The 20,621-nt window shown below is 51.9% G+C and overlaps 1 long non-coding RNA gene across 6 annotated transcripts; it reads right to left on the reverse strand.

The window, feature by feature from the left end:
* Positions 1-288: 288 nt before the first annotated feature.
* On the reverse strand, positions 289-20,610 carry LOC125122786 (uncharacterized). Of its 6 annotated transcripts, XR_007133901.1 has the most exons (7): positions 20,172-20,610; positions 18,340-18,496; positions 9,581-9,647; positions 8,931-9,016; positions 8,725-8,841; positions 2,700-2,825; positions 289-536 (listed from the first exon to the last, which is right to left on the reverse strand). It is a non-coding gene; the product is annotated as an uncharacterized LOC125122786 (long non-coding RNA). The 6 variants fall into 6 exon arrangements; XR_007133899.1 differs by lacking the exon at positions 289-536 and having other exon boundaries at positions 2,558-2,825; positions 20,134-20,610; XR_007133898.1 differs by lacking the exon at positions 289-536 and having other exon boundaries at positions 2,558-2,825; positions 20,172-20,609.
* Between the last annotated feature and the right edge of the window lie 11 nt (positions 20,611-20,621).

Consider the following 20,621-nt stretch of genomic DNA (forward strand, 5'->3'; position numbering starts at 1 on the left):
CATAGCTAAAATCTTCCCAGTCGGAAATCACCCAAGAGGGCACCACAATGGAAGAAGAACCAGAATTTCCCATTTCACAAGGCAGAATGACCATCACAAAGACAACACAGAACATAAAGTACAAAACACACAGGCATGGCTGTCCTACTCAGATACTCCCTTAAATACAGGATTGCATTCTCTCAGAAAACCTAGAGACATGGGGCCTCAGATAGAGTACAACTGCCAAAACTTGGTCTCTGTCCACTGGTGCTAAATAGAAACAGAGACAGAGTTTGGGTGAAAGAGAAAAAAAAATAGCTTTATTGCTTTGCCAAGCAAAGGAGGCCACAGCAGGCTAATGCCCTAAAGACTGTGCCCCACCTTGGGAGAGATCAGGAAGGGATTTTACACAGTGTGGCAGTAGAAAATAGGGCCACAGGTAAGGATCAGGGTAGATGCAAGCTTGCATTCCTCTTCAAAGTTGATGTTCGGCAGCCCCAGGACTGGTGCTGGTGGTCCTCCTCTCCAGTTTTCCATTTGTTGAGGGTTTAGCTCTGCAGAAGAACTCAGATATTGTTATGTATATTCCTTGAAGAGGAACCAGGATCCTGCCCCAAGGCTGCACTCTTGTTTCTTGGCTATTCCTCCCTCATCCCCTCCCTTCTCTGATTAGCAGCTATTTGAACCTGCCCTTTGGAACTCAGTGACGATCTTGGAGGCTGAAGTTTTTCCCTAAAAAACAAGAAATTGGGGACACAGAAAGTCTTGTTCCCAGGAACCCCACAGGGCCCTGCTTGGTTTCAGTACCAACAAACGGTAAATGGAAGTATCTTGGGTCGTCAAAGATTTCAGAGGGGAGTTCCCGTCGTGGCGAAGTGGTTAACGAATCTGACTAGGAACCATGAGGTTGCGGGTTCGGTCCCTGCCCTTGCTCAGTGGGTTAATGATCCGGCGTTGCCGTGAGCTGTGGTGTAGGTCGCAGATGTGGCTCGGATCCCGCGTTGCTGTGGCTGTGGTGTAGGCCGGCAGCTACAGCTCCGATGACACCCCTAGCCTGGGAACCTCCATATGCTGTGGGAGTGGCCCTAGAAAAAACAAGAGAAAAAAAAAAAAAAAAAGAAGGGATGAGGGGCAAAAGGGTGGCCTGATAGACGGCTCCCACCACCTGCAGATACCCAGGCATTATGGGACTTTTCCCTGAGCCTTAGAAAGGGCGACAGCAACTCAGCCAAACCAGAAACTGAAATTGAGAGCACTTATGACTTGAGTACAGCCAAAACCCAGCTTGGGACCTGAACCCAGGTGCCAGGACTCAAACCCAGCTTAAACCCAGATTGGGACTGAACCCACAGTTTTCAAATTAGAGCCACTCACCCAGTGTCTGGACTCACTGAGGCCCAGGTTCTCTGTGCCTCAGTGCAGAAGGAATTCAGTAAGAAACAAAGCAAGAAATAGATTAGGCAAAGAGGCTCTGCCCTGAGGATCAGGTGGGCTGCAGTCTCATAATCCAAGACGAAAGTGTGTGTGTATTGGGGGGGGGGGAACCCACCTCTTCCTCTTTCTTGAAATAGTAGCTCCTTCTTGGTATCTGGTAAGAGAGTATTTGACCCTATAAGGTCAGACTAGGACTGTCCTGGTGCTTATTGAAATCAGCAGAAAGGTGGTCCTTAAACTCCTGCCTTTGGTCTGAACCTGAATGCAGGCCTCACCCCATCCCCCATCCAATGACTAAGGCATTATCTCTTGCCTCCACTAGTTTAGCAAGCCTGCCTTGTTCTGAGGGCCCTCTTGAGCAGTTATTAAATTACAGTGATCTCCCAAAGTCCCCTAGGTTTCCCTCTTTACTTATGGTCTCTTACTGGGACTTCTACAACTACCTGTGTAACTATCATACTCCAACCCTATCAAAACCAGAATGTAGAATTCCAGTTCTCTGCCTACCAGAGGTGATCAGCCTCCAGCCCCCAGATAACTGAGGCCATCAACCAGACTCCTGCACCCAGGGCAGAAAAAAAGAAAGGAGAGTGGAGTCCCCGCTATGGCACAACGGGACCCGCAGCATCTCTGCAGGACTGGGACACAAGTTGAATCCCCGGCCTGGCCCAGTGGGTTAAGGATCCAGCGTTGCTGCAGCTGTGGCATAGGTCACAAATGCGGCTCAAATCTGATCCCTGGCCCAGGAACTCCATGAGCTGTGGGGTGGCAAAAAAAAAAAAAAAAAAAAAAAAAAGAGGATAAGATAGGTGGAGGTTGAAAAGAGAAAAGGGAGCAGGAAGAGGAAAAGGTCAACAAAGTCTCTTGTCCCTCACCCAGTAGGGGCACCCTGGCCAGTTGTCTGCATCAGGAGGAAACCAGGGACAAAAGGGTCCTGGCAGCAGCAGCTGGGTCTGGCCTGTGGGTGGGTGAGCTGGTCCCCAAGTACCCCCAGGTGATCAAGATGTCGGTTGTAGTGAAGAAGGTACCCCACCAAAGTCGTCAGCTGATGCAGGAAGGGGTACCCCTTCCAGGGCCTGAGCGTGGGCTCTTGTCTAACACTCGGGAATCAATTGTCCCAGGAGATTTGGACACACCGTGCTAACAGAGGAAGAGGCTTTATTGGGAAGGGGAGCCCAGGTGGAAGGAAGCAGGGCGAGGGAACCCAGGAGAACTGCTCTGCCACGTGGCTCCCAGTCTCGGGTTCTACGGGAATGGGGGGTCTTTCCTGGTGGTGCACACACCTCTCAGCCAAGATGGACTCCGGCACCAAGGATCCTGGGAGGCTGGTCATCTCATCCCTTCTAGCGGCCCCTCCCAAATCCTCCTGGTTAGTCTTCAGGGCAGCACATGTTCATTCTCAGGGCCTCCTGTTGTGAGACAACACATGCAAGCAGCTAGTATGCCGCCTGGTCCAGGTGGGCACTTTCAGTGTTCCCGTCAATGGTGCTCTAACATAAGCACAATGAAATGCCCTACAGATGGGGGTACAACTTCTCAAAATCAGCCAGGGCACTCCCCCCACCTGATACCACCCCACAGCCTGACATCACTCAGCTGCCCTTTTTTTTTTTTTTTTTTTGGTCTTTTTAGGGCCGCGCTGGAGGTTCCCAGGCTAGTGGTCAAAACAAAGTTGTAGCCGCTAGCCTGTGCCACAGCCACAGCAATGCCAGATCCTTAACCCACTGAGCAAGGCCAGGGATTGAACGTGTGTCCTCATGGATACTAATCAGATTTGTTTCCACTGAGCCACAATGGGAACTCCTGCCCTGCTGTTTAATTCATGTGAGCAGGCTTTAAATCCACCAGTACCCTTCAGCCTGGTGACCCAGCTTTAAATCAGTAACCCCACACCCTTTATTCACGTCACTGGGTTTTAGGTATTTTCCCCCTAACAGGAGTTGGGTAGAGGAGGATGAGGTTAAAATGGAAGGGAAAAAAGGAAGTTGGGGAGGAATTTGGAGAGAAAGGGCACAGGGATGAGCACAGCCTACCCACTGAAATACCACTGCTTTGACTCACCCTGTTCACGACCACCAGCTCAGCTTTCCAGATGCCAAACCTCATGCCAGCCTGATTCTAGAAAACGGTACACCCGAGATTCAAGCCTAGTATTTCTGGGTCCCCAGTCATACCTTTGGACAACCAGAGGGCTGTCAGACCCCAGACAGCCTGTCCAACTGTCTGGCCAGTGGGCCATCCAACCAGGCTGGAAGTCACCCATGTATTTGAAGGCAGAACTATGTCCCCTTTGTGAGGTGAGGCAATTCGGGCCAGAGGGTCAGAGGCCACCTGGTGCCAAACCCTTTTCTCTGGGCACATCCTTGGGATTCTGCCCACCCCATGTCCATCCCCATTCTGAGCCTGAAGCGGCCTCCAGAAAAGCAGCAGGTGGGCTCTGCTGGTGCTGTAATGCCCTCTAGTGGCCACTCCCTCAAACAACTCAGAGCCCTTCCTCCTGCCTCCCTGACCATACCACACTGAACCAGCACCGGACAGCCTGATGTCTTCCTCCTCTCCCACTAGGCACAATCCAGTGCCTCATAGAGGGGGTATTTCTCTGTCGAAGTCTCCCAGGTCACTCACCCCTCTCTATCCAACATCGCAACTTTAAGCCAATCAGCTGAACCCACTTGAAGTCATGTACCTGGCTTGTGTGTGTCTTTTTAGGGCAACACCCATGGCATATTGAGGTTCCCAGGCTAGGGGTCTAATCAGAGCTGTAGCTTCCAGCCTACACCACAGCAACACCAGATCCGAGCCGCGTCTGCAACCTACACTGCAGCTCACAGCAACGCCAGATCCTGAACCCACTGAGAGAGGCCAGAGATCGAACCCGCAACCTCATGGTTCCTAGTCAGATTTGTTTCCGCTGCACCACAAAGGGAACTCCTACCTGGCTCTAAATTGATCAGCGCCCCCCCCCGCCCCGAATTCATGGGCTTGGTTTTAGGTTCAAAACCCTGCTCAAGCCTGATTCTACAAAACTGTGTGCCCAAGATTCAGTTCCGGAATTTCTGGGTCCATAGTCCTGCCTCTGACATTTCAAAGGGCAGTCAGAACCCAAAAGATTGTCAGACTGTCTGAAGACCAGGTTACCTGACCAGGCTGGAAGTACCCAATCGGATGCTTAATTCAGAACTATATACACTCTGTGAGGTGAGGCAGTTGGGGCCAGAGAGTCAGAGGTGCCCTGTAACTAGTTCTTCATCTCAGCATATGGCCTGGGGGGAGGGGGGGGTCTGTACAGTTACTTCCAATCACTTCTGGGAGCCTGGAGCTGTGGCAGAGGAGCTGCAGGTGGGCTGGCTTGTGTTCCTGAGCCCGCTAGTGGCCATCTGCTCTAACATCAAACCTCAGCCCTTCCTCCCACCTCCTGCAGCTAACCCAGCACTAACCCTAGGCATCTGCCAGCTTGATTTCGTTCCTCCTCTCCCTCTAAATACAATCAAGTGTCCTACAGACAGGGGTATTTCTCAGAGCCTCTCAGGACCCTCACCCTAACCTGCCACATCCCACTATTTTAAAACACTCAGCTTCCCGGAGTTCCTGTCATGGCTCAGCGGTTAACCAACCTGAATAGCATCCGTGAGGTTGTGGGTTTGATCCCTGGCCTCACTCAGTGGGTTAAGGATCTGGCGTTGCCATGAGCTGTGGTGTAGATCGCAGACACGGTTCGGATTCCATGTTGCTGTGGCTCTGGCATAGGCCGGCGGCTACAGCTCCGATTGGACCCCTAGCCTGGGAAACCGCATATGCAGAGGGTGCAGCCCTAAAAGACCAAAAAAAAAAAAAAAAAAAAACCACTCAACTTCCCTTCTCCCCCACTAAGTCAGGAGAGCCAGCTTTAAATCAGTACCCCCCTTTTTTTAGGGGAGGTGCAAACTACACCACAGCTCAAGCAACACTGTACCATTAACCCACTGAGCAAGGCCAGGGATCAAACCCACATCCTCATGGATACTAGTCAGGTTCATTACCACTGATCCACGATGGGAACTCAGCTCCCCAGTTATCCTCCCTTATTTCAAGAGACATGGCTTTAGGTCACATCCCCATAAAACAGGTCAGGGACAGGAGGAAGAGGCTTAGGTGGAAAGTGAAGGAGTATGTTTGGGGAGAAATCTTGAGAGAAAGGACACAGAGATGAGCACAGCCTGCTCACCAAAATACTACTGCTATTCCACCCTCCATTCAAGACCTCTGTGTTGTCCCTAACAGAGGGCCAGAAGTGTCTAAAACTAAAGCCTTGCACTGTCCCTAATTAGACTTAAGTGTCCCTAACTAAGGCCCTACGTTGTCCTTACCTAAAGCTCTGCAATGTCCCTAAGGCTGGGCAATGTCCCTGTGCTTTTGTTAATTGTGGTCCTTCACTGCCCCTAATGAGGCCTTGCCCTGTTCCTAACTAAAACCTCATTCTGTCCCTAACTACTCCTCAGCTGTCTCTAACTAAAGATTCCATTATCCCTAACTAGGACCTAAGAGCCCATAACTATGACCCCATGCTGGCCCAAATTAGGCCTTATGTTGTCCCTACCTAAATCACTGTGCTGTCCCCAACTAGATCCCTGAGCTGTCCCTAATTAAGGCTGGGCAATGTCCCCCAATAAGGCCTGCATTTCCTTAAGAAGACCTGCATATCCATATAAATCTATCTCCCTAATAATGCCCTGAGCTATCTAACTAAATCCCTGCAATGGCCCTAACTAGACCCATGATATCCCTACTAAGGGCCTGCTCTACCCCTAACTATGGCCCTGACCTGTCCCTAAGGCTCTGCGATGTCACTAATAAGGCCCAATGCTGTCCCTGATGAATGCCCTAAGTTCTCCCTAAATAAGGTTTTGAGCTCTCCCTAAGGCCCTGTGCTGTCCCTTTCTAAACCCATCTTTCCCTAAATTCTTACTCTGCCCATAACTAACACCCTTACCTATGTTTAACTAAATCCCTGCACTGTCCCTAACTAGACCTAAGCAGTCACTATCTAAGGCCAAGCTCTATCCCTAACTAATGCCCTGAACTATTCCTAGCTCAGACCCTGCCTTCTCCCTAACTAAAGTCCTGTGCTGTCCCTAACTAGACCTGCACAAGTGCCCTCTCCCTGGGCTGTCATTTCGCCACCACGCCCACCACCATGGAATTTGAAGGAAGGAGGGACTAAGGCCCAATTAGTCCCTAAGCAGGATGGTGTGAGCTCTGTTGTGTCCCTCAAAATCCTCAGGCTCGATTACTAACCCCAGGACCCCAGGATGTGGCTGTATTTGGCTATGGGTTTTTTGTTTTGTTGTCTTGCTTTTTGTTTAGGGCCACACCCGAGGCATATGGAAGTTCCCAGACTAGGGGTCAAATCGGAGCTATAGCTGCCGGCCTATACCACAGCCACGGCAACATCAGATCTGAGCCGCGTCTCTGACCTACACCACAGCTCATGGCAATGCTAGATCCTTAACCCACTGAGCAAGACCAGGGATTGAACCCACGTCCTCATGGATGCTAGTTGGGTTCCTTACTGCTGAGCCACAATGAGAACTCCTGGCTATGGGGTTTTTCAAGAGGTGTCAAGGTAAAATGAAGTCACTAGGGTGGATCCTAACACAAGAGGACTGGGGTCCTACAAGAAGAGACTAGGACACAGGCACAGGGGAGACCATGTGAAGACATGGGGAGGAGATGGCTGTCTATACGCCAAGGAAGAGAAGAAGCCCCAAGAGAAACCAGCCTGCAGACACCTTGACAGCAGACAGCATTCAGGACCAGAAGATAAGTGTTGTTTAAGCTGCCCGGCCTGTAGTGTTTGTTGTGCAGCCCCAAGCAGACTCAGACACAGGGGAAATCAGGTCTCAGACTGGACAGTGCCCATGGTCCATTCCCCTGTATGTGTGTTACAGGAACCCCAGGAGCTGAGGAGGAGGTCCCCAAAGAGAGCACAAGAGAGCTCATGTTACACGTGCCTGATCTACACTCGCACGAGTTTGTTTTGTCCTGTGCATGCACCCGCATCCATCTGAACTGCAGATCTTTGGCTTCACCACCTCCACTGAGAGCATTAGCTTAACCTGCTGTGGGACACGTTCTATAGGATTTCCAGAACCAGAAAACATTTGAAGAGCTCATGCTGATGTGTAATCAAACACAGAGACTGTGAGCTAGTGTCCTGGTGACACTGCTGCAGCAGAGCCGCCCAGCTTCCACCACAATCCATTATCCTTTTCCTGCTCACCTCCCTGCATCTCCCAGCCTGCCCACCCCCTGCAGCTTGGGCACAGTGTCTCCTGTTACCAAGGGGAAGTGGTGGAGGGAGGGGTTTGGCCAGCCTGCGTCCTAGACAGAGGGCATTGTGCCCACGTGGTCACACCCCCCACCTTGCTGGCTGGGGTCCTCCACCCAGAAGCAGTGGGGAGAAACAAGTGGGACAGAGCCTGTGCCCCAATACCTACCTGCCCTGGACTCTCCCATGAAGGGGACAGAGACATCTTGAGCTTCAGCCCATTTGGGGGAGGAGGCACTTTGTTCCAGTAACAAACTTCTGCCCTAAAAGCCAAAGTGCTTTACAAAGCCCTCCCTACCTGTAACAGAAAGTCAGGCTTCATTCTATCACACTTTTCTCAAACCACAGTCTGTGCTGAGACCACTGCACAGGTAATGGTGCTTCAGGGCAGCTTCTTTAAAAGATCCCTGGAGTTCCCCCAAGCTCTGCCTTCAGCTTAAAGAAGTCTCCTTGGGAGTTCCCATCGTGGCTCAGTGGTTAACGAATCCCACTAGGAACCACGAGGTTGCGGATACAATCCCTGGCCTTGCTCAGTGGGTTAAGGATCAGGCGTTGCCATGAGCTGTGGTGTAGGTCACAGACGTGGCTCAGATCCCGAGTTGCTGTGACTCTGGTGTAGGCCGATGGCTACAGCTCTGATTAGACCCCTAGCCTGGGAACCTCCATATGCCACGGGAGTGGCCCTAGAAAAGGCAAAAAGACAAAAAAAAAAAAGTTTCCTTGAAAAAACTGGTTTCCTTGACAACTAAGCTTCGCAATCTCCCAACTCTTCTTCAAAGCTTCCTATTCTAGTCTTGCTGAACCTAAAGCGAGAGTGCCCTCATCACCTGCCAGAAAGCAATTCCTCCCAACCTGTAGTTATTGGTCGCCTGATGCTATTGATGATAAACTCCCAGAGGAGCCAGCTTTGCAAGGTGACCACTTCTGGACTTGGCACTAGGTCCCTCTCCATGGACAGGATGAAGGGGCTGTTTTCACAGCCCCAGGGTAGAAAAGCTCACCTCCTGATGAAGCCAGGCCTGGATCCTTTCCTGGTGCTTCCAGGGTCCTCATTCTCCCCAGACCCCCATTCACATGGCTGCTGTTTGCCCCCGTCCATATGGGGCCTTGGTCATCTCCTAAAATGAGGGTTATTTTATACACAGAGAATGGGTTAAATGGTAGCCCCAAAAGCTGTGTCCCCCAGAACGGGTGAACAGGACCATACCTGGGAAAGGGTCTTTTCAGATATAGTTGAGGATCTGAAGATGAGGTCATCTGTGTTAGGGTGACCCTAAATCTAATGACAGTGTCCTGATAAGAGAGACAAGAGAAGGGAGACACAGAGGAGAAGCCACATGAAGATGAGGCAGAGATGGGAGGGAGGCAGCCACAAACCTGGGACCACTTGGAGCCCCCAGGGCTGGAAAGGGCAGGAAGGACCCTCTGGAGAGACATCAGCCCTGGAACACCCTGATCTCAGATGTCTAGTTTCCAGGACACCAGGAGGATGAAATGCTGTTGTTTTAAACCACCCAGCTTGTGGTCATTTATTTAGAGAAGCAGCAGAAGAGCCACACAGACCCTCCTCTGCAGGATGTGGGTCTCACTAAAGGCAGACAGAGGCTGGACTATGGAGACCTCAGAGTTAGCACTGGGCCTCCAGAAAACCCAAAGTAGTGGCTGGACCCCAGATTGGTGAGGGGTCAAGTCTGAAGCCCATCCCTAAGGGGGCCCACGGTACATAGCTTCCCCAGGTCTCACACCTGTGCAAGTAAGGTCAGTGTTTCAACCCTGTTTGAGGACCTTTCATGTTGCTATTCCCACTAATTAGGAACCTGCCAGTCACACAGATGAAAACCCAATGAGGACACTCACCACACTGATGAACAATTCTGAAGTTGGTCAGAGGTGAGGAATTTTCTCACATGCAGCCAGAAGCCCCCTGCAAGGAGTAGCCTCATTGGAAAGCTGAAGGACCCTGTGGAGGTGACCTGCAGGCCAGCTGCTCCTGAACCTTATCCACCCTTCCCAGGTAAACCACCTGAATGTGTGCAAAGACTTTAAAGGCTAGAGGAGAGGACTTGGAGTCATGCCAGTGACAACATGCTTGCTAAGTTGGCCTCTGCAGGCCATGCAGGATGGTCCTGGCCCGGGGCTCTTCTGGGTTTTTATTTTGTTTTTTCAGGTCACACTCGCGGCATATGGAAGTTCCCAGGCTAGGGGGCAAACCGGAGCTGCAGCTGCCAGTCTACACCACAGCCACAGCAATGCGGGATCCAAGCCACATCTGCGACCTACACCACAGCTCATGGCTATGCTGGATCCTTAACCCACTGAGCAAGGCCAGGGATCGAATCCACATCCTCATGATACTAGCCAGGTTCATTAACCTCTGAGCCACGAAGGGAACTTCTGGGGGCTCTTCTGGAAGCTTTCCATTTGCCTACCTGAGTTACCCCTCCTGTCCAGGCACACAATGCCTTTTTTCTTGCTTCCTCACCTCTTCCCCAGGGAAAACTTCCAGTGGCAGTTACAGGCGACACATCTTCTTCCTTAGCAGATGGTGGCCCAGCAACTCCCGCATGAGGTCCAGCAGAGGCCCACTCAGACCAGGCCACCTGCAAGGCTATGGCCCCTCACCCTGCTCCTACCAGCCCAGCCTTACGGCCACTGACAAGACAGGAAGTATACCGTCAGGTCCAGCTGCGGGTGCTCATGCTGCCAGGAGGAGCTATTTATACAGACTTCAACCCAGCACACCTGGGAAGGGCTGGCCAGCTCAGGTCAACCAATCCTCACCCATCAGGGCCTTATAGTCGCAGAAAACGGGCCTTGCTGCACGGGCTAGGTACAAGGAACAGGTGTGGGCTTCTGAGGGTCAGGATAGACATGGGGCTGCAGCTCTGGCTAGTTTTCTAATCACTTAACTGGCCCACAAGTGGGAGACAATTTCAAGAAGACCCTCTCCTCATGAGAGGAACCTGGGAGTCAGGGAGAGGAGGGGTGGTGGGTGGAGACAGGGGCCGGGTACCCTGGATGCTGTGGAAGCCTCTGGAAGACCAAATAAAGGGAAGCTGCAGAGTGAAACCCAAAGTTACAGACCTGCCAGGATGTCTGTTTGCTAGTTCAGATTCTCCTCTAAGGTGCTCAGGGTCAGCTCTGACCAACAGGAGGGGCTTGGGTGGTCTGAACCCACTTCAGGGGGACAAGCCTCCTCGGAGACCCCAAAACAGGATTGTAAGACAAATCCCATCAAAGGAAGATTTTGTAACATGAATCCCACTGATGGGAAGGTTTGCAAAGTGAATCCCCTAAGAGAAGACTCTGATCTGGGCCCCTTCAGAGGTGGGTAGTAGAGGCAAACCCCCTACTCCATGGCCCCACATCTGTGCTTCTGGGTGGGTTACTTGGATTCTCAGCACCTCAGCTTCCCAATCTGCTCAAGGGGTGATAGAAGCATGGACTGACTAGTAATTTGCTCATAACAGGGTAGAAAGTGGTCTTGTGGAAATCTCGCAGGACACCATCCTTTGGGGAATCACAGGTCCCATTTCCCACAGATTTACTTCAGGGTCAGGAGAGCAAACCCAAGCAGATTCAGGAGTTCCTGTTGTGGTGCAGCAGAAACGAATCTGACTAGTAACCATAAGGTTGCAGGTTCAATCCCCGGCTTGCTCAGTGGGTAAAGGATCTGACGTTTACCGTTAAGCTATGATGTAGGTCACAGATGGGGTTCAGATCTTGTGTGGCTATGGCGTAGGCCAGCAGCTGCAGCTCCGATTCGATCCCTAGCCTGGGAAATTCCATATGTCATGGGTGTAGCCAGCCCCCCCCCCAAAAAAAATCCAAGCAGATTCACAGCAGAGCATGGGGATGGGCTCATTTGGGGGGGGGGTCCTCCTGTTTCCTTGGAGAGGGAGGCTCCAGTGCCAGTGGCAGGTTCATACTACACCTGGAAGCATTCAGGCCTCTAGGCCCAGAAGCCCCCAAGCTCTGTGTCTGGGCCCCCAGGAGGCAAGCAGGACAGACCCTCTTCCTGCCCAGAACATGCAGGGTCCAGGCCATCGTCAGGGAGAAGCAGAGATGGGGAGCAGCCCTTGTGGGAAGAGGACCTGGGGCATCTTGTATATGTGGACATCCACACCAGGTGTGGGCCGGTGGGACCTGGACACTGGGAGGTGCAGACGGTGGGCCTGAGTAAACAGGACTGGGCAGGCAGTCCCATGGAGGGAGTGGGTAGAGCCTTGCCTGTGCCAGACCTCGGACTCCACCAGCCTTTCGTCTCCTGGCCACTGGGGAGGAAGAGCTGAGCAGCGTGGGTGGAGAGACTTCTCTTGTCCTCAGGCCCTGCCAGCATCGGCCCTTCAGGCTCTGGGTCAGGGAGCCTGTGGATTGTGAGTCCAGCCGTGCCCACCATGGGGGTGGTCAGCTCCTGGACAGAAGCTTCTGAGCCAGTGTCCAGTGGGAGATCTTGTCTTGCACGTGGTTTTCAAGTCCCTGGCACAGTTCAGCTTCTAGAGCCTCAGTTTGTTTTCTGGACACAAAGCAAAGCCCTCATATCTAGTATGTCCACTGTCCGTGGAAAGACACATCTGATCTGGTACCAGGTGCTGCCTCTGGGCCCCTCCTGACTGGAAGCCCAGCAGCCAGTGTCACATGTCATGACTGACAGGCAGTGGGGGTGGGGGGGAGGAGCACACCGTCCAGGCCCATAAGGCCAGTGCTGTCCATGGAGCTGCTGCTGGGGCTCTAAATGCTCCCTACACTCATTCCGCAGGCAGAGACCATGGTCCCCTTACAAAATTAAGTCATATGGATCCCGCTGGGGTCCTAGTCTGGCCGAGGCTCTCTGGCTTGGCAGGGAAGGGTTCCTTTTCCAATTCGGGACCCTTGCTCCTGCCATGGACACCCCCATCCCATTAGCCCCCAGGAGGCCTTCTGGGAAGGGTGAGGACTGAGCAGTGAAGAAGACAGGGTAGGCCCTAACTGCAGCAAGTGCTGGCAAATACTGGGGTCACTTGGGTATTTGTCACCTAAAGGCCCAGGACGTGGGTGTCAGAGCTATGAGGGCTCTGACTTGCAGGGTCCACCTCCACCTGGGCTCCCTTGGGGGCACTGCAGGGAGAGCATGCCCTCGGCTTACATTCCAACTCTCCCTGCCCTCATCCTTCACTCTGGTCCTGGCCACCCCCTGCCCCATTAATAGGCTTTAGGTGGTGTTTCTCACCCAACAGGCCTGCCCTGGGAAAGGGTTTTAATGCACGGGAGTCCAGTGACCAGCGCCCCACATCCACACATCCTGTGTGTCTTGGTAAGGGGAAGGAGCCTGGGTCTCACATTTCTGTTCCAGCACACAGGGGCCTAAGCACACAGGGCAGCGACAGACCCAGGCTTTGTTCTGGCAGAAGCTCCCTTTCCACAAACAAGGCTTCTCCCACTCCTGTTATCCTTCCTGGAAGTGCAGGAGGCCAAAGCCTCCGGGAACCTCAAGCACCAGATTTCATCCTAGGGAATTTCACACAAGCCAGGGACCAGACCTAGGGGCTGAGGGAAGAAGGGAGCCAGCTTATTGGTGATCCACAGGGGCTAGGATGCTGCCTACCCAGGAGGGCACTGGATTCAGCTTAACTACCACCCAGTCTCCCACATCTCCCCTGGTAGAGGGCCCTTGAGATTCCGGGGCCCCAAAACACCCCATTTCTGACCCCGGCTGCAGAGAACGTTGGGGTGAAACTTTGGGAGCATCTGGAGGGAGCCCTCACCTGTCAGTACAGGAGGATTGAGGACACCGACCAAGGGTAGGCAGGCGTGGGAGCCCGGGGAGGCCAGGAAATGGTCCTGGATCAGCCCTGAGGCTGGACGAGGGCTGTGGAGCTAGGGGTGATGGCGGTTGCGACGAGGGGCTGACCACCTGACAGGAGGCAGCCCAATCAAGGTAGGAGGAGGCGAACACTGTGCCCCACAGCAGGGCGGAGAGACCAGCGAGCGGAGCCACAATGCCTGCATAGCAAGGGCGGATCTCTGCTAGGTGGTCAGGGCGGCACCTCCGCCTCAACCCCGCCTCCGGCGCCAGGCTCCGCCTCCTTCACAGTCTGGGAAACCGCACGTTGCATTGGACAGCGATGGGATTGAAATGGGAAAGTATGGGCGCTTGGAACTTAGGGGAAGGTTTCCTGTGGGGGTGAGACCACAGGGACCAGAGGACAGGGATGGACAGGGAGGGGTTTCGGCCTAGGACCTGGGGACAGGCATAAGAAAGTTCATCCTCCCTCAGACCAGTCTACACCCCCCACCAAGACTGGGTCTATAAACACAGGGGGCCCTGGAAGGGGGTTTTCCATCTGGCTGGTTCCCTGAGACTGGACGTTGGAGGGGATGTGGGCATGTCTGGTGGCCTTGTGAAGATATTGTTCTCTCTGCAGGAATGAGACGGATCCTCGGTCTCCAGTCTGTGGATGGTCTAGTCCTCTGGGTGTCACCTCCTTTCTTGGGGGGTCACTGGGGGACCAGCGAGAGGGATGGATACATCCCAGTCCAGGTGTGCCCTGGGCTCTTGGGGAAGACACCTCTGATCCACAACTTCAACAGGCCTTGGTCACCACTGCCCCCATCCCAGCCTACCCCACCCCAGGAAGTAGGCATGAGGATCTGCACTGTGAAATAAGACTCTGGTGGGGGTGGGGGTGCTGGGTGGTCACTTCTCAGATGGACACTCAAGCCCAGGGTGGCAGAACATGTAACACACAGCCTTTGGCTGTGGTCACCACATCAGCTGTGGCTCCTGACCAGGGCCTGAGATACCCTGAGAATAGGGATATGAGATGGGGGTCCTGGGCCTTGGGTTCCTCCTCAAATAAGAGTAGGTGTCATGCCCCAAGCGGAGGCGTCCAGTGACAGGTCCTGATTTGCAACAAGCACAGGCCTCCCTCCCCACCCCACCCCCAGGCTGGGTGTGTTTCCTGGCCCCCACCACAAAACAACAGGTGAGGGGTTAGAACAGGAGATGCTTGCTCTCAATCCTTGAGTCTGGAGCTGGAGACCAAAGTATTGGGGGACTGGTCCTCCTGCAGTTTCTGGGGAAAGTCAGTTCCAGGCCTCTCCCACCTCCTGGAGATACATCCAGACCATCCTGTGGCTTCATCACCCCATCTCTGCCATCATATTGCTTTCCCTCTCTCGTGTATCTGTGTACAAACTTCCCCTCATGAGGAACCCCCTCTATCATGGCTCACTGAGTGCCCTCATCTCAACCCAGGCAGCTCTACAGTGACCCAGCTCACATGCAGCCCCATTCTGAGGTCCCAGGGAGTCCACGCATTTTCCTGGGGGCCTCTCAGAGTGACAAATGCTGGTGATTGACACAGCCTGTGGGGAGAAGGTGCATTCTGAGGCTGGAATCTAGAAGCCTCCTGGAGGAAGTGGTGTCCTGACTCTGGGAGGACAGACAAGCAGATGAGGGAGTGAGCCCCAGTCCTCTGAGAGTGAGGGATTTCTCAAGGGCCAGAATGGGGGCTGGTAGGATGGGATGTCAGGGGCAGACCGCCTTCTCATTAGACTGTGGGGTCACTCGGGGACAGATGCACAGTGGCCTAGGGGATGTCCTCTGTCTGCTCCCAGGAAGGCGGCAGCCATGGGCTCCATGCCAGGTGGGAGCAAATGTGGAGGGGTCTGAAGATGTGTCCCAGGCCACCTTTGAGGAGCACCTTGGCTGTGTCTGGGGACACAGAGCCACCAGCCTCCCAGGGAGTGGGCAGGCTGGCAGTATAGGAGCTGCATCCAGGAGTCCAGAGAGTGGACACGCCTCCTCTGGGCCAGGCCCCTTCCAGGATGGAGGGCAATGCAGAGAAGGGACTGTTACAACATAGATGAGGCTATTATAATAGAAGCAGGTCTATTGCTGTAGAGAGGGAACTATTACAATAGAGGAGAACTGTAACTATAGAGTGGGAACTATAACAGTAGCAGAGCACTGTCACTGTAGAGGAGGAATTACAACAGTAGACAGGAGGCTACGACTAGAGTAAGGACTAGGACACTAGAGTGGAGCTATTAGTATAGAGGGGGGATATGCCAAGAGAGGAGGATTATTACTCCATGGGGGGGCTATTACTCTGGAGGGAGGATAGAACAGTAGGGGAGGACTATTACTGTAAAGGGGAAACTTACTGCAAGGGGGACATAAAAATGGGGGAGGACTACTGCCATAGAAGGGGACTATGACAATAGGGGTGACTCCTGACAAGGTCTGCAGTCATCTGGAAATTTGGGGCAAAGGAGGCTTCTCTGTGGAGAAGAGTAAACACAAGTTTAGAGGCCTGGGGGCGGGGCTGGCATGGAAGGTGACCTGAAGGTAGGTGGATCAAAAAAAAACTATACCACTATACCTTATAAATATGAATGTAAGAATCCTCCACAAAATAAGAGCAACATGAAACCAACAGAACATTAAATGGATGATGCCATAAGCAAGTGTCTCTATACCACAAATTTCAGGTTGTTCAACATATTAAAATTAAGCAACGTGTTAAACCATAATAAAGATGTGAATCAAAAAAACATGATCAGGAGTTCCCGTCGTGGCTCAGTGGAAACCAATGTGACTGATATCCATGAGGACACGGGTTTGATTAAGGATATGGTGTTGCTGTGGCTGTAGTATAGACTGGGGGCTACAGCTCTGATTCAACCCCTAGCCTGGGAACCTCCATATGCTGCAGGTGTGGGCCTAAAAAGACCAAAAAAAAAAAAGATCCATATCAATTATTGCAGAAAAAGCTGTAATCAAAATCCATTACTATTTCATGATACAAACACTCAAGAAAGTAGAAATAAAAGGAAATGTATTTAATATGGAAAAGAGCAGTATAAAAAGCCACAGCAGAGTTCCTGTCGTGGCACAGCAGAACCAATCTGACTAGGAACCATGAGGTTGTGGGTTCCACCCCTGGTCTTGCTAGGTGGGGTAAGGATCCGGCATTGCTGTGAGCTGGATCACAGACGTGGCTCGGATCTGATGCTGCTGCAAGAGAGGTGTAGGCAGGCAGCTGTAGCTCCAATTAGACCCCTAGCCTGGGAACCTCTATATGCTGCGGGTGCGGCCCTAGAAAGCAAAATAAATAAATAAATAAAATAAAAAGCCACAGCAAACATCATAATGGTAAAGACAAAGATTTACTCCTGAAATCAGGAAAAAGGCTAGGAAACTGGCCTTCATCACTGTTACTCAACCATGTACTGGAAGTTCTACCATGAGTCTTGAGCAAAGAAAGAAAATATGCCATATGTGTGGCCCTAAAAAGAAAAAACAAACAAACAAAAAAACCAGAAATGCCTGTACTGTTGCTAAAATTTGGCCTCTGTCCACCAGTGCCAAATACAAACACAGAGACAGGGTTTTGGGTGAAGGAGAAGAAGATAGCTTTAGGGCTTTACCAGGCAAAGGAGGCCACAGCAGGCTAAGGACTTAAAGGCTATGCCCCCTTTGGGAGAGATTGGGAGGTGGTTTTATAGTTTGGAAGTGAAAAATAGGGCCGCAGATAAGGATCAGGTGACATACTGGGGGCTCTAAAGGATGCCTCGGCTGCCAATGAATTGGGTCAGTGCAGTGTGGCTCCCAGTTGAGCTAAAAATTCTGGTTATCATAGTCCAGGGCTGTGCAGAGGCTCCTTAGTGGTGTAGTCCCAAGTGGTCAGGATGGCGCCACACCGAAAGTTTTTGGTACTGGGTCCTGGGAAGGTGGGGCAAGGGCATTCCCCTTCACCCTCAGGCCATGCTAAAAACTCTGGGTCCTGTAGGCCCAGACTGCGCCAAGGATCCCAGATGCCCAGATGTTGTAGTCCCAGGTTCACCTAGGCTCTCTGGTTTCGCCATTGGTGGCACTAATGAGCAAGACTCCCCACTCTTCTCTCCAGCATGCTTTTCTCTACTGGTAAGGAGAGCTGGGCAAGACTGGCCCTGTGGTTGGAAGGGCAACTAGTGGGGCATGAAGCATTTGTGGGCCTCAGGCATGTGCCGTAGTAACACAGGCCCTTACCGTGCTGGGCTAGCAGCTTTCCCTCAGGTGGGGGAGGGATGCCCAGTGAACTTTGAGGGTCCTTTGGCAAAAGGTGGAGTGGACTAAACCCAGAGCAAAACCAGAATGGGGAAGATGAGGGCATTTACATCTCTGGGGTCTGAGACTGAATACAGTTCCGCTTCCTTATTACTCTGAGGCTCGACTTTATTGTAGCAGGAGGGGTCAGGGACATCCCTTGGGTATTTTGAGTGGAGGCTGGGCTTGGGGGGGTTGGGGCAGGTTCTCCCTGGGACAGTCAGTCTTCCGCATCTGGGGCGGAGAGGGCTAGCATAAGTCCTAGCAGGGGTTTTCAAGAAGTGACTGGAGGCTCAACTTAAGGCAGTCATCCAAGAAAGGTTGGTTTACAGAACGCAGGCAGCCTCTCCCCCAGCCCTGTACTGGTAGGGCTCCCTTGGTTATTGGGATGAGGGTAGTAGTGAGGCCAAGCAGTGTTTTCAATGTCCCTGGAAGTATGTCCCAAATAACGCCTTTAACTTTTCATAGAAATATCATAAACAGAACCAAGAAGTACCCCCCATGAACCCATCAACCAGATTCAACACATTCCCTTTCAACCAACCTGTTCTGATCCAAATCCCCATCCTGTTGGAATACATGGAGAGTTGTCACAGCCAATGCCTACTGGTTAAGAACATGGCCTTTACAGCGAGACTTCAGACCAAAGCCCCATCACTTTGAGAAAGGTATTTAAACTCGCTGTGTCTCAGTTTCCTCATCTGAAAAAGATGGGTAAAAAATAATCACTTCATAGAGTCACTGTGAGGATTAAACGAGGAAAGCTTGTACAACACCAGGAACCATCTACAGTGTATACTAAGTGTTCAATAAATGTTAAATACTATCAACAGTAAAACCTCATTACTCCAGAGGCACAAAGAGGACAAATTTTTTGCTCAATGTCAGTATTATGCCAAGATAGGCTGTGTTCTGATTCCTGCACTCTGGCAGCCTATGCCACACACAGCCACAGTAATTTGGGATCCAAGTCACATTTGCCTCCTACGCCACAACTCACGACAACATCAGATCCTTAACCCACTGAGCAAGGCCAGGGAACGAACCCACATCCTCATGGATCCTAGTCGGAATTGTTAACCGCCGAGCCACGACAGGAACTCCCTGGGTCTTCTCTTAGGAAGATGCCCATAGCTGTTTTCCTCTCTGACAGGACTAAGACTTTTTTTTTTTTTTTTTTAAACAAGAGGAGGTCATTCCCAAGGCTTGGGAATTTACACGGACAGTCTGAGGATCACACCCTTTTTTACTCCTAGTTCTACTTCTTTACAGGCCATATAGTCTCACTTGTAACTATTCAACTCTGCTATTGGCAAGAGCACCAAAGACAAAATTTGAATTTCATATAATTTTCACGTGTCATAACTATATTTCCTTTTATTTATCTATTTATTTATCTGTAGGGCCACACCCACAGCATAAGGATGTTAGGCTAGCGACCAAATCAGAGCTGCAGCTGCCAGTCTACTATGCCACAGCCACAGCCACACAGGATTTGAGCCGCATTTGTGACCTACACCACAGCTGAGGACAACGCGGATCCTTAACTCATTGAGTGAAGCCAGGTATAGAACCCGGGTCCCCGTGGATACTGGTCAGGTTCTTTACCGCTGAGCCACAACAGAGTAACTCCTTTTATTTTTTAAAATTACTTTAAAATATGTAAAAATCACTCTGCCCACAGATTCAACAGAATCTAGTGGCAGGGTATTTTTGCCCTGTTACCCTGTTTGGCATGATAAGACAATTTTGGGTTACTAATGATGACCACATATCCAGGTTTCAGTAAAGTTACCCAACAGAGACAATTCAGAAGATTAGAGATTAGTTCCAAGATCCGTATTCTGCTAACAAGGAGTTAGGAAGCAAACAACTGTTACTGTCCTTCTGAAGGTTTAAGACACTTTTGGTCTCTCAGCCTCTATCTTTACCTGAAAATCACCCAGGTAGAAGACACCCAATGACCAGAAAATGCAAAGCTTCAGCAAAAGCCATCAAAGTGGACAAACCAGGGAGTTCCCGTCGTGGCTCAGTGGTTAACGAATCCAACTAGGAACCATGAGGTTGCGGGTTCGATCCCTGCCCTTGCTCAGTGGGTTAAGGATCCGGCGTTGCCCTGAGCTGTGGTGTAGGTTGCAGACGCAGCTCAGATCCCACACTGCTGTGGCTCTGGTGTAGGCCGGCGGCTACAGCTCCGATTGGACCCCTAGCCTGGGAACCTCCATATGCCGCCGGAGTGGCCCAATAAATGGCAAAAAAACAAAGAACAAAGTGGACAAACCATCGGGCAGACACTACAGAGCACTCAGTCTGTTAAACAAGGACTGGAATATTACACCTTTCAAAAACTTTCTCTGGCTCTGAGCCGGCTCCTACCATCCAGCAGGGTAAAGACGGTCAGACCAAGCCGGGTCCCGAACTAGGAAAGTAAGCGCCTGGCTGGAACCATCGACGACGCCCTCGCCCCTCTGGCGCTACTTCTGAAGGGGGCGGCGGACTCGAAACCAGAAACCACACCTTCCCGGCGGCGATTTGTGGCCGCGGGCCCTCCGCGGGCGAGCATAGCTACCCTGCTGGAAAAGTCGCTTCTTCCGTCTCCTCCCGAGCGCCCCGGGGCGCAGAAACCTCCCCTACACAGTTACGACGTCTTCCTCACACAAGAAGCGCAAAATGAGAAAAAAGACAGATGCAGCTAGAGGTACAGAGGCGGAAGCCGAGCCTGCAACCACCCTACTCAGGGCTGTAACTCAACCTCGCTCTTCCTAGAGACCACAATTTCGGAGTCTCGCGGGACCTTGCTGTTCCACAGCGCTCAGGTCTGGGAAA

This window comes from Phacochoerus africanus, chromosome 3, assembly GCF_016906955.1.
Source record: "Phacochoerus africanus isolate WHEZ1 chromosome 3, ROS_Pafr_v1, whole genome shotgun sequence".
Taxonomy (NCBI): domain Eukaryota; kingdom Metazoa; phylum Chordata; class Mammalia; order Artiodactyla; family Suidae; genus Phacochoerus; species Phacochoerus africanus.